We start from the raw sequence: 10,492 nt of genomic DNA, 5'->3' as shown, positions 1-10,492 counted from the left end.
GAACACCATTTTTATATACCAATTCCCAAAACCGCTGGGAACACGTCTTTATATGGCAGTTGTAAGTTAGAAACACATTCATTTTTTTTTTGTCGACCGGAAGACGTCATTGGAATACGTCTGCATACGTCGATGTGTGTTAGGACTACGTAAAGAATTGGTTCAAAACACGTCAAACATAAGTTAGAAATAAGTTTCGCGTAAAAAAGACATTACCGCGACGTGTTTCGACTTATGAGTAGCTTATAAGTAGCGTTTGTGGACGTGTGTAAGCGTCCACATATCGTGTGTAAAACTTATCCCCATCGCATGCGGAACGTGTGTCATACGCCGAGTACGTCGTAAAATTTTGAACATGTTTAAAATTTCTTGACGTACTCTACTTACTACGACGTATGATAGCGTACTTTAGCGTTCTACTCACGTATACCAAACTTACTCATACCGTATTTGACGTGCCCCAACGTTTTAGACACATTTTTCTTAGGTCGGCATACACTGGCAAGATCGCCAAGGTGTGACCGCGATGTTGTCACTTCCATTTCTACGGCAGTTATGATTCGAATCGTTGTGCGTCAGCCTTTTAATAGGCTACGTCACGACATCGTCGGCGATGCGTGCAGCGCGCTATGCCGAAGTTAGACTATCGTTGGGCATAGGTTGTGTAGGCCGACAACAGGTTCAGCATTCGTTGGTATAAGTTATCTATAACACAACGAAACGTTCTGTGTCCATTACTAATATGTTATGCATACGACCAACTCGTTATGAATACGTCCGAATCTTAAAAAAAGACATCAAAAGTTCAACGTCAGCCAGCGTTTTACATACATTTTAATACGTTGCCATCGCTGGCTAAAATGTCAAGGTGTGACCGGGCCTTTAATGGGATGAGATGCGTTGTGTCGGACTTTTCGTTTGGTCTTCAATCATTTATTCTCTCTCTTTACTTCCCTATATTTCATACACAAACCACGCAAGAAGATTAGTAACGCTACCAGAAGCATTGAGAAGACACAGCGACAGCTCATTTGCATATGCGCAGCAAGTTCCTGTTCAAACATCATGCCATTATCCAACTGACGCCTCACTCCAGACCCTTACCCTGCTCACCACGACGCTACAACGCTCACCATAATCACTCCAAACGCCAACTAAAAATCCACACAACAACCTATGCCTGACCTCATCACCACAACCGAAACCACGACCAACCACCTCCGTCTCCTCACTACGAATGCTTCAACCACTCCCAATGCTTCGACCACTCCCAACGCTTTGATGCCTTCACCACAACAACTGCTACGATGCCTCAACCACATGACCACAACTCACCGTTACAATGCCACAGCTGTCTCCATCCAAACTCGCCTACTCCCACCGCTCGGAACAACCACAACGTCTCAACCACCGCCATCTTTCTGGACCAGCAGGAACGTGGAGATAAGCTCATGGACGGGGGCACATGATAGGTTTCCCTGCCCCATGTTATTCTTGGAGCTCCATTGTGTGGCAAAGCGCGAGGCAAATCGGGCCATTTCCAGTGGAAACCCCTCGCTAGGACGGAGCCAACATGGTGGACATGGGGAAATAGCCATCGCTCCGCTTGCTCCGCTCTCAAGCACTGCCCCCGCTGGGCAGGTATAAAATGGAGCAAATCAGGCTCAGTCAGTCTCTCTTTCGTCCAGGCTGTGTTAGTCAATCAGTCATCCAGGATCTCTCCTTCATCCAGCATTAGAGCAGAATCTCTTCACGAGCCAGCGTAACCGAGCAGAGAGGGTGGAGCAGCGCGAGGAGAGGGCAGCGCGAGGAGAGGGCAGCGCGAGGAGAGGGCAGCGCGAGGAGAGGGCAGCGCGAGGAGAGGGCAGCGCGAGGAAAGGGCAAGGCGAGCAGGGTGGAGCGAGCTGCTGCCAGGACAATCTGGGGTCATCAGCGCTCGGCTTCAGCTGCATTCCGCAGCCAATATTCACACTTACAGACCATTCACACATCCCCATTAAGTCTTTCTCTCACTAATCTTTTTCTCCCATCTGTGTCTCGTCCACCGTGGACACACAAACTAAGAGTATCGATGACTGATTCACACCTCTCACTCCTTCCTCTTGCATCAGAATTTACACCTCCCTCTCCCACACCTTAAACACCTAATTTTCTCCCCTACTCCACTTTCCTAAGCGATTAAGTTGCACGGGTCCGTCGACCATGCCAGGAACAACGAGGTCGCTACACCTCAACTGTCTTCTTTCTGGGCTGCCTCTAATTTCCTCAGGTGTGTGTGATGACACCTGTTATGTGTAACATAAGTTAAGATTGTCGAAGTTTATTGGAGTAACTCTGCACTGTTTCTTCTTTTGTAAACATTTGCATTTCTTTTGCCACACTCTCAAATTCCTTGCCTTCCCCTGCTGTACATAATTTGTGAATGAACCCTATTATTGCACCACATTATTTTCATCACCTTGTTGTAATAAATTGCTTTGTTATAAATGTACCCAGCTCATTTTCGTCTTTTCCTTCATTGGTCCAGCATGGTCCGCACATTCGCCTTGCCGGGACGTTATACCCCAAGAATCTGCTTATTAGCCGGTGCATACTCGGCTGTACCTGATACGGTAAGTTTAACGCAAGTACGCATCGAGGGTGCGATTACCTGAAAAGGAGAATGCGTGTACCACAGTTAAACGGTAGTCAGATGGTGGACAGTGGGTCATGTGGTTAAATTATTGGCATTCGCAGTCAATTAGCGACCTGCCATGACACGGATATATTCGTGGGCGATGGGCTCAATTCCCGGTGAGTCTGGGAAGACCCGGGGATACCCCACCCTCACAGTGACCCCGGATCTGCAACAACAGCTGAGAGCGAGCATGCGTACCTCTGGACTATGCTACCGTGATCTAGCGATTCATTGCTTTATAAAAACGGAATTGATCCGAGCAGCAGTTCTGACTGCATGAAAAAAAAACCTTTCCTTTGTCCAATCGCACATTATTTGACCTTGATGTGAAGCACCACTCCTCAATCTCTGGTGAGTTGCATGGTGGTGTAGGGGGTTTGACAGGAGGATAGCATGAGGAGAAGGTCAGGGGAAGGCAGCATGAGGAGAAGGTCAGGGGAAGGCAGCATTAAGGGAGGGCAGGGGAAGGCAGCATGAGGGGAGGGCAGGGGAAGGCAGCATGAGGGGAGGGCAGGGGAAGGCAGCATGAGGTGAGGGCAGGGGAAGGCAGCATGAGGGGAGGGCAGGGGAAGGCAGCATGAGGTGAGGGCAGGGGAAGGCAGCATGAGGGGAAGATCAGGGGAAGGCAGCATTAAGGGAGGGCAGGGGAAGGCAGCATGAGGGGAGGGCAGGGGAAGGCAGCGCGAGGGGAGGGCAGGGGAAGGCAGCGCGAGGGGAGGGCAGGGGGAGGCAGCGCGAGGGCAAGAGAGGGTAAGGCAGCACAAGGAGAGGGCAGCGCGAGGAGAGGGGAAGGGAAGGCAATGCGAGGGTAAGGGAGAGGAAGGCAGTGTGAGTGTAAGGCAGCTCGAGGGTAAGGCAGCGCGAGGGTAAGACAGCGCGAGGGTAAGGCAGCGCGAGCGTAAGGGAGGGGAAGGCAGCAGCAAGGCAGCGTGAGGTGAAGGCAGCACGAGGGGACGGAAGGGGAAGGCAGCGTGAGAGGAAGGGGGGAGGAAGCACGAGGGGAAGGGAGAAGAAGGCAGCGTGAGGGGAAGACAGTACAAGGGGAAGGGAAGTTAGATAAAACATGCCCAAACAGCAATGCTTTCTTTATAAGTGCCTGGTTATATATGAAACCAGGTGTGAGTATTGAAAAACCCAAGCTATTTACTTGGCAAAATGAAAACTAAACCATCAGTCCTTAACATTCCCCTCAACAGAGGGGGGGGGGGTGGAAGAGCAGAGGGAGAGGGATGGGAGAGAGAGGAAGAGGGATGAGGGGGAGAGAGAGAGGGGAAGACAGAGGGATAGGGGTGGGAGGGACAGTGAGAGAAAAAAAAAGAGAGAGGAAGGGGGGGGGGAGAGGGGAGAGAGATGGGAGGAGAGGGGGAGGGATTCCAGGAGATGAGATGTCCAGTTTAAGGTCATGCATTTATGAATCACCCTGCCTGTGAAACACCGGGATGATAGTTTAGAGCTTGGCCAGGATTCAAACCCAGACTAGACAGCTCAAAGCAAGCCTGTGTACCTTTTGGCTATCCTGCCATGATTTTAACACAATGTTTCATTTTTTAATTTGTATTTATTCAATGAAACGGTTGATAAGGAAGGCTGGCTGGGCAAGCGATTGCCGATCCGTCATATTAAACACACACCTCTTGGAGACACCCAAAATATCAAATATGTCTGAATTAGATAAATGAACATTTTTTTTTAGCAGTTGGAAGTGCTGCCAAGTTCAATTCTGGCGCTTAAATTTTGTAATTCGGTTTAGTTTACGAGATTCTTCAGGTTATGGCATGTAAGGAAATGAAATAAAGCCACGAACATTGGCATCTCCAGGCGTTTATAAGCATTACCATGTACCCAGCGATTCACAGGTATGATGATCAGGCATTCAACAACATGAGTGAGGAAAGTGAAAAAAACCAAAAAATTATCGTTAAGAAATCATTGCGGCCTATTCCAAGTCAAGGCATGGTTGAGCAGGCCAAACAAAGTGGCGACTTAAGACCTGAGCAAGGTAACCAGGATGCGCCTGAAGACGGCAGCGAGGTGGCCGAGGAGGCACATAATGAAGGATATAATTAAATTAGGCTGTTAATTAGCTTCAAAAGGGGTGTTTTAATTAACCCAAACACCCAATTTTCACTCTTGCACTTCCTTGGAGTTCTCTTAGTATGCTTGCAAAGTTTCAGGCTGCTAGGCTTTATAGTTTTGGAATTATGGAGGATGCACGTGCAGACGCACAGTTGAGAGTAATCAACTTTATCAACGAAAAGCTGATGTGTATGTTAACCACCACGGGAAGCTGGGTGGAGTGTAGCTGATGTTTTCAACATTTGCTCTTCAGGGCAATGATGTGGAGCCAACGGTCAAAACGTCAGCCACGTCTCACTTATCACAACAGTCAACATACTTATTGGCTTGTAGTTGATAAAAATAAAAATCCATTGTTTAACTCGTCTGTTGATGCAGACCAACACTGGTCTTCGTGAAGAGGAGAATCACAATGATGGAGAATACATCATGGTACATATTATATTGGCAATGTGTACTCATATTAATGAATTTAGTAAGATGCAACATATCTTTTTAAAATCATCATACTACTCGTATAATTCTTCTCAGCTCATCCTCAAGCGCTGGATTGAACGAGTTGAAAAGCGGTGGTTGCTCTCAGTGTAGTCATGGAAAGATTTTTGGGGGTTTGGAAAAGAAAATAAAAATTCTATAACCCATGGGGTTCAGGCTGGGGAGAAGACAACAAAGTCTTTCTGTGTAAATAGGTAATGTGGCTGATAGGATAGACTAGATGTATGTACACTCACCTCCAAGCTGTATAACCTGGGTTCGAATCCCGACCCAGCTATAAACTGTCATCTCGGTGATGTTAAAAACCGAGTGTCCCATCTGCCAGCATTAAGGCGCTGTCACACCTTGACGATTTAGCCAGCAATGGCAACGCATAAAAATTATGTAAAACGTTGGCGTATGCTGAAATTTTCATGTTTTTTAAAGTTTTGGTCGTATTCATAACATATTAGTAACGGGCACAGAACGTTTTGTTGTCTTATCGATAACTTATACCAACGAATGCTTAGCCTGTTGGCGTTCACAACCTATGCCCAACGATAGTTTAACTTCGGCATAGCGCGCTGCACGTATCGCCAACGAACTCGTGGCGTAGCCTGTTAAAAACCTGCCACACGCCGATTTAAATCATAACCGCCTGAAAATTGAAAGTGTCAACCATGTAGTCACACCTTGACGATTTCGCCAGCGTATGCCGACCTATGAAAAATTTGCCGAACCAAGCTGGCACACGTCGAATACGTTATGGGTAAGATGTGTATACGTTAAGAGCACACTGAAAAACGATGAAGTATGCCGTCATATTTCATGGTACGTCTCGTAAGTCGTGAAATTTAAAGCATGCTGAAAATTTTACGACGCACTCGCCGTATGGCTCACACGTTCCGCTACGCTGGGAATAAGTTGTAGGCGCGATATGCGATCGTCGACACAAGTTCCTTGTAAGTTACTCATAAGTCGAAACACGTCGAGGTAATGTTTAGCATACCCGAAACTTATTTTCACCGTCAAGGCACATTTTCTTTTTTGCTCCTTGGTTCTGTGAAGGCAAGTGACGAAATATTGGTTCTGTTTTTTTTATTTTTTTATTTCAAGTCTATCACGAATTTTAAAATATGTTCGGACATTTGCTTTTAAGTTTCGACGTCGACGTGACAATATCCTCAAACAGAAAATATTCACAGAGGAGGAACTAAGAATAAGACATGAGCAAACTGAAGAGGCAATCGGACGTGACGTAACGGCACGTGACGAAATATCGGAAGTTATTGTTGTTTTTTTAAACGCTGCCAATACGCCATTATACGGTAGCTGTAAATTAGAAACACGTTCAGCAAGTTCTGTGGTCCTCCAGAAGACGTCAATCAAATACGTCTACATACGTGAATATGTGTTGGAGGTACGTTACACACAGGTTCAAAGCACGTTACTCATAGGTTAGAAATAAGTTTTGGGTACGCTAAGCATTACCTCGACGTGTTTTGACTTATGAGTAACTTACAAGTAACGTGTGGCGACGCGTGTCAACGATTGCATAACGTGCCTCCATGTGTGTCAACGATCGTGTAACGTGCCTACAACACGTTACTCATAGGTTATAAATAAGTTTCGGGTACGCTAATCATTACCTCGACGTGTTTCGACTTATGAGTAACTTACAAGTAATGTGTGTCGACATGTGTCAACGATCGCATAACGTGCCTACAACTTATGGCCAGCGTAGCGGAACATGTGAGTCATATGCTGGCATACATCGTAAAATTTCAAGCATGCTAAAATTTGAGGACAACCGCAAAGTTCAACGGTGAAAGCCAGCGTACTTGGACGTATGGCAGTGTTTTTCAGCGTGATCTTAACGTATACAAAACTTACACATAATGTATTCGACGTGTGCCAGCGTTTTAGACAAATTTTTCATAAGTCGGCATACGCTGGCTAAATCGTCAAGGTGTGACAGCGCCTTTAGTTGGTGGACGTAAATCACCCCACGGTGTCCTTCGCGAAGAGTAGGTGAGCTTGGCTTGGTGTTGGCTTCACGGTTAAGGTGGCTGCCTTAAGATCCTTGAATCTTGAGTTCAAGCCTCTGTCTCTGCCGTTGAATTAACACCAGGTAGGGTTGACTCAGCCAGTCATCCTAACAAGGTCGGGAAAACGAGTTCCAGCGTACTGGTAACGGACATTGCATCAGCGGCACAGCTGCACCCTCAGCCAATGATGCCACTCACAGCTTCGTGCTCCACAAAGAGTAGGCAAGCTATCGCCGGAACCACGAACAAGTTACATAACAGCTCCCGGTGGGATGGAGTATTACAAGTCATACAACACGAAAATACTCCAATTCTGTTGTAATTAACCGGTCCTGTGGGACAGGTTCTTCACCGGTGAAGAAAATCCACTGCCTCTCCATACACAGGATTCGATAATATGATGATGATCAACTCCATGTATTTCGTGACTCGGTGGCTTCTTTTTCTGATCGCAGACTCGATCACCGCAAACACCCCAAGTGGGAACAGTTGCACATCATCCCAGGAATACACTCACCGTTGTGTTTGTGAAGAGCCAAATGCATCTGTTCATCAAAATAATCTCGATAAGGAACTCGAAAGCTTGAACAACACGTGCAAGCCAATGCCCTACTGGAGCCAGGTTCGCAGAGCTTGAACAAGACCTGGGGGGCACCGAGCAAGCACACCGCTTGATCGATCGATTGGTTGTCAGTGCAAGACAGGAGAACACCCCCCCCCCCCCATGGCCGCCCATTTTCTCTTCCCACTCCACAGTAAACTTGATTTTTGCATTTACCTGTTTTTATATATTATTTCTCAACAGCTCGTGTTTATACTTACCGTTTAGCCTTCGCACCATCGGACCGATCAGAAGGACAGTGCCCGTTTCAGAAACACTCGGATCAGGCGCCATCAGAGGTAAATGAAAAAAAAACAAAAAAACAACAACAACAACAACAGCAGACAACGCGAACCAAAATAAAAAGAGAGAAGTACACGAGATAGAAGGGATCGAAAGAAACGCAACAGGAAGAAAGAAAAGGGGGGGGGGATAAAAGAAGTGCCGGCCCAAGTGGAGCGGTTCGTTTCCTCCGGTCCACCAGGCTGCAGGTCGCAAGGCGTGGCGAACAGCTCGACTGGGTGCGGCGCACGTTCCACTTCCCCATTGGTTACACGATTGGCTTTAAAAAATCGCGTTTAAAAATATTAAAAAAAAAACACGTTCCGGATTTTTCGATACGTTCAATGTACAAGGCCTATTGATGAACTCATTTTATTCTGCAATCTTTTTTGGGATCGAGTGGATGGGGAGGATGGGGTTGATTTGAAAATGACTCTTCAAATCGTGCCAGAGAGTTAACCAGAGTTGGTGTCAAAGCCACCCAATGCTCGCCTGTTTATACATTTATCGTTTTTGAAAGACTTGTCGAATAATTAAAAAAAATTTTTTATAAAGCATTGTATTGAAGTCTGATCCAAATAATTTTAAAGCAATATATGTATTTGTATATTGTAATCAGTAACAAGAGCGCAAGTGAGCACAATATACGCCCAAACAAGAAGGTATATACAGAATTGTGCGACTACTTGGAAAACAGCATCCTGGTTGCCATGGCGACCACTTTGGATGACGAACGTATGTCGCGACACACCGTCTCCACAGTCTGTACCTATGTACCAAATATGAAACGTGAAAGTTGAAAACTTTGGGAGTTAGAGTGCAGACAGGAACGGACGGACGGACGGACAGACAGACAGACGGACGGATGGGCGATCGGTATCGCATAATACGCCTATATATATATATATATATATATATATATATATATATATATATATATATATATATATATATATATATATATATATATATATATATATATATATATCGGGCGTATAAAAAATAGTGTAGTAGATAAAAACATTACAAAGGAAAAAATAACTTGCACCAAAAACTAACATTTTCACGCTCACGTTAACACTGACGCTAATGCCGGGGGTATCACTATAGCTCTCTGTTCTTCGAACAGGCAAGCTATAAACGATTCCATAATTGCATGCCAATACGTTAGGGTTAGGGTTCGGGTTAGGGTTAGATTAGAGTTAGGGTTAGGGTTATGATTAGGGTTAGATTATGGTTAGGGTTAGATTAGGGTTTGGGTTAGATTAGGGTTAGGGTTTGGATCAGGATTAGGGTTAGATTAGGGTTAGATTAGGGTTAGATTAGGGTTAGGGTTAGAGTTAGGGTTCGGGTTAGATTAGGGTTAGATTTGGGTGAGGGTTAGATTAGGGTTAGGGTTATGGTTAGGGTTAGATTAGGGTTAGGGTTAGATTAGGGTTTGGGTTAGATTAGGGTTAGGGTTTGGATCAGGATTAGGGTTAGATTAGGGTTAGATTAGGGTTAGATTAGGGTTAGGGTTAGAGTTAGGGTTCGGGTTAGATTAGGGTTAGGGTTAGATTTGGGTGAGGGTTTGGTTAGGGTTAGGGTTAGTGTTCAGGAAACATGTATTTGCAGTTTCTGAACCACACCTCTATCCATGCATCCATTGGGACCATACTCTGTGCAGAGCGTTGCTGCTGCCTTTGCAGTCTACTTGGCTCTTGGGCGCAATCCTGGACGGGTCGTCACTCCGACTCAGGATACCAGCAAGCTGGCACTCATTTTGCTGACCTCAGAAGGATGACACCCAGTCGACCCCACCTGGTATTAATGTGTGTATTTAGATATAAAAAACACACAAGGCAACAACCCAAATTGGCAGCACCATATCTTTGACCTCCCTGGCAAGCTTCAACTCTCAATTGTAGACAGACCTTGCACAAGTTGCTTCTGCACCTGGAATACTTGATGCCTATCTGTTCACGGGTTGTGCATACCATTTGTCAAGACTCTTGACTGGCTGTTTATTCAATGTCGGTGTTCTACCCCATCCATCCATCTCTTGGGACCATACTCTGTGCAGAGCATTGGTGTTGCCCAAGCAGTCTCCTTGGCTATTGGTTATAATCCTGGACGGGTCGCCACTCCGACACAGTATACCAGCATGCTGGCACTCATTTTGCCGACCTCGGAAGGATGACATGCCGAGTTAACCCCACCTGGTATTAATTCAACAGCTGAGCGGGATTTGAACTCATGACCCTCGGATCCCAAGCCCACCACCCAAACCATTAAGCCAACACCAGGCATAACAAAGCTCTTTCACGTCACCTTTCTTTATAGAAAGACTCCTGA

The 10,492-nt window shown here is 45.9% G+C and overlaps 1 protein-coding gene across 4 annotated transcripts in view; it reads right to left on the bottom strand.

The window, feature by feature from the left end:
• The window catches only part of LOC147023098 (alpha-1,6-mannosyl-glycoprotein 2-beta-N-acetylglucosaminyltransferase-like), a 24,546-nt gene extending 16,154 nt beyond the window's left edge, over positions 1-8,392 (bottom strand). Inside the window, exons 1-3 of one of the 4 annotated variants that reach the window (XM_085888137.1) lie at positions 8,098-8,392; positions 7,793-7,919; positions 1,336-1,417 (exon numbers count right to left, since the gene is read on the bottom strand). The gene's annotated coding sequence lies outside the window, so the exon portion shown is untranslated. Of the gene's footprint in view, positions 1-1,335; positions 1,449-7,792; positions 7,920-8,097 lie in introns of all 4 variants that reach the window. The other 3 variants (XM_085888138.1, XM_085888136.1, XM_085888135.1) reach the window with 3 other exon arrangements.
• Positions 8,393-10,492: the final 2,100 nt, after the last annotated feature.

Source organism: Eptatretus burgeri, chromosome 7, assembly GCF_056783735.1.
Source record: "Eptatretus burgeri isolate ZD-2024b chromosome 7, Ebu_testis_v1, whole genome shotgun sequence".
Lineage (NCBI taxonomy): Eukaryota > Metazoa > Chordata > Myxini > Myxiniformes > Myxinidae > Eptatretus > Eptatretus burgeri.
The sequence above is the reverse complement of the archived record's forward strand: the minus strand, read 5'-3'. Positions and strand labels throughout refer to the sequence as shown.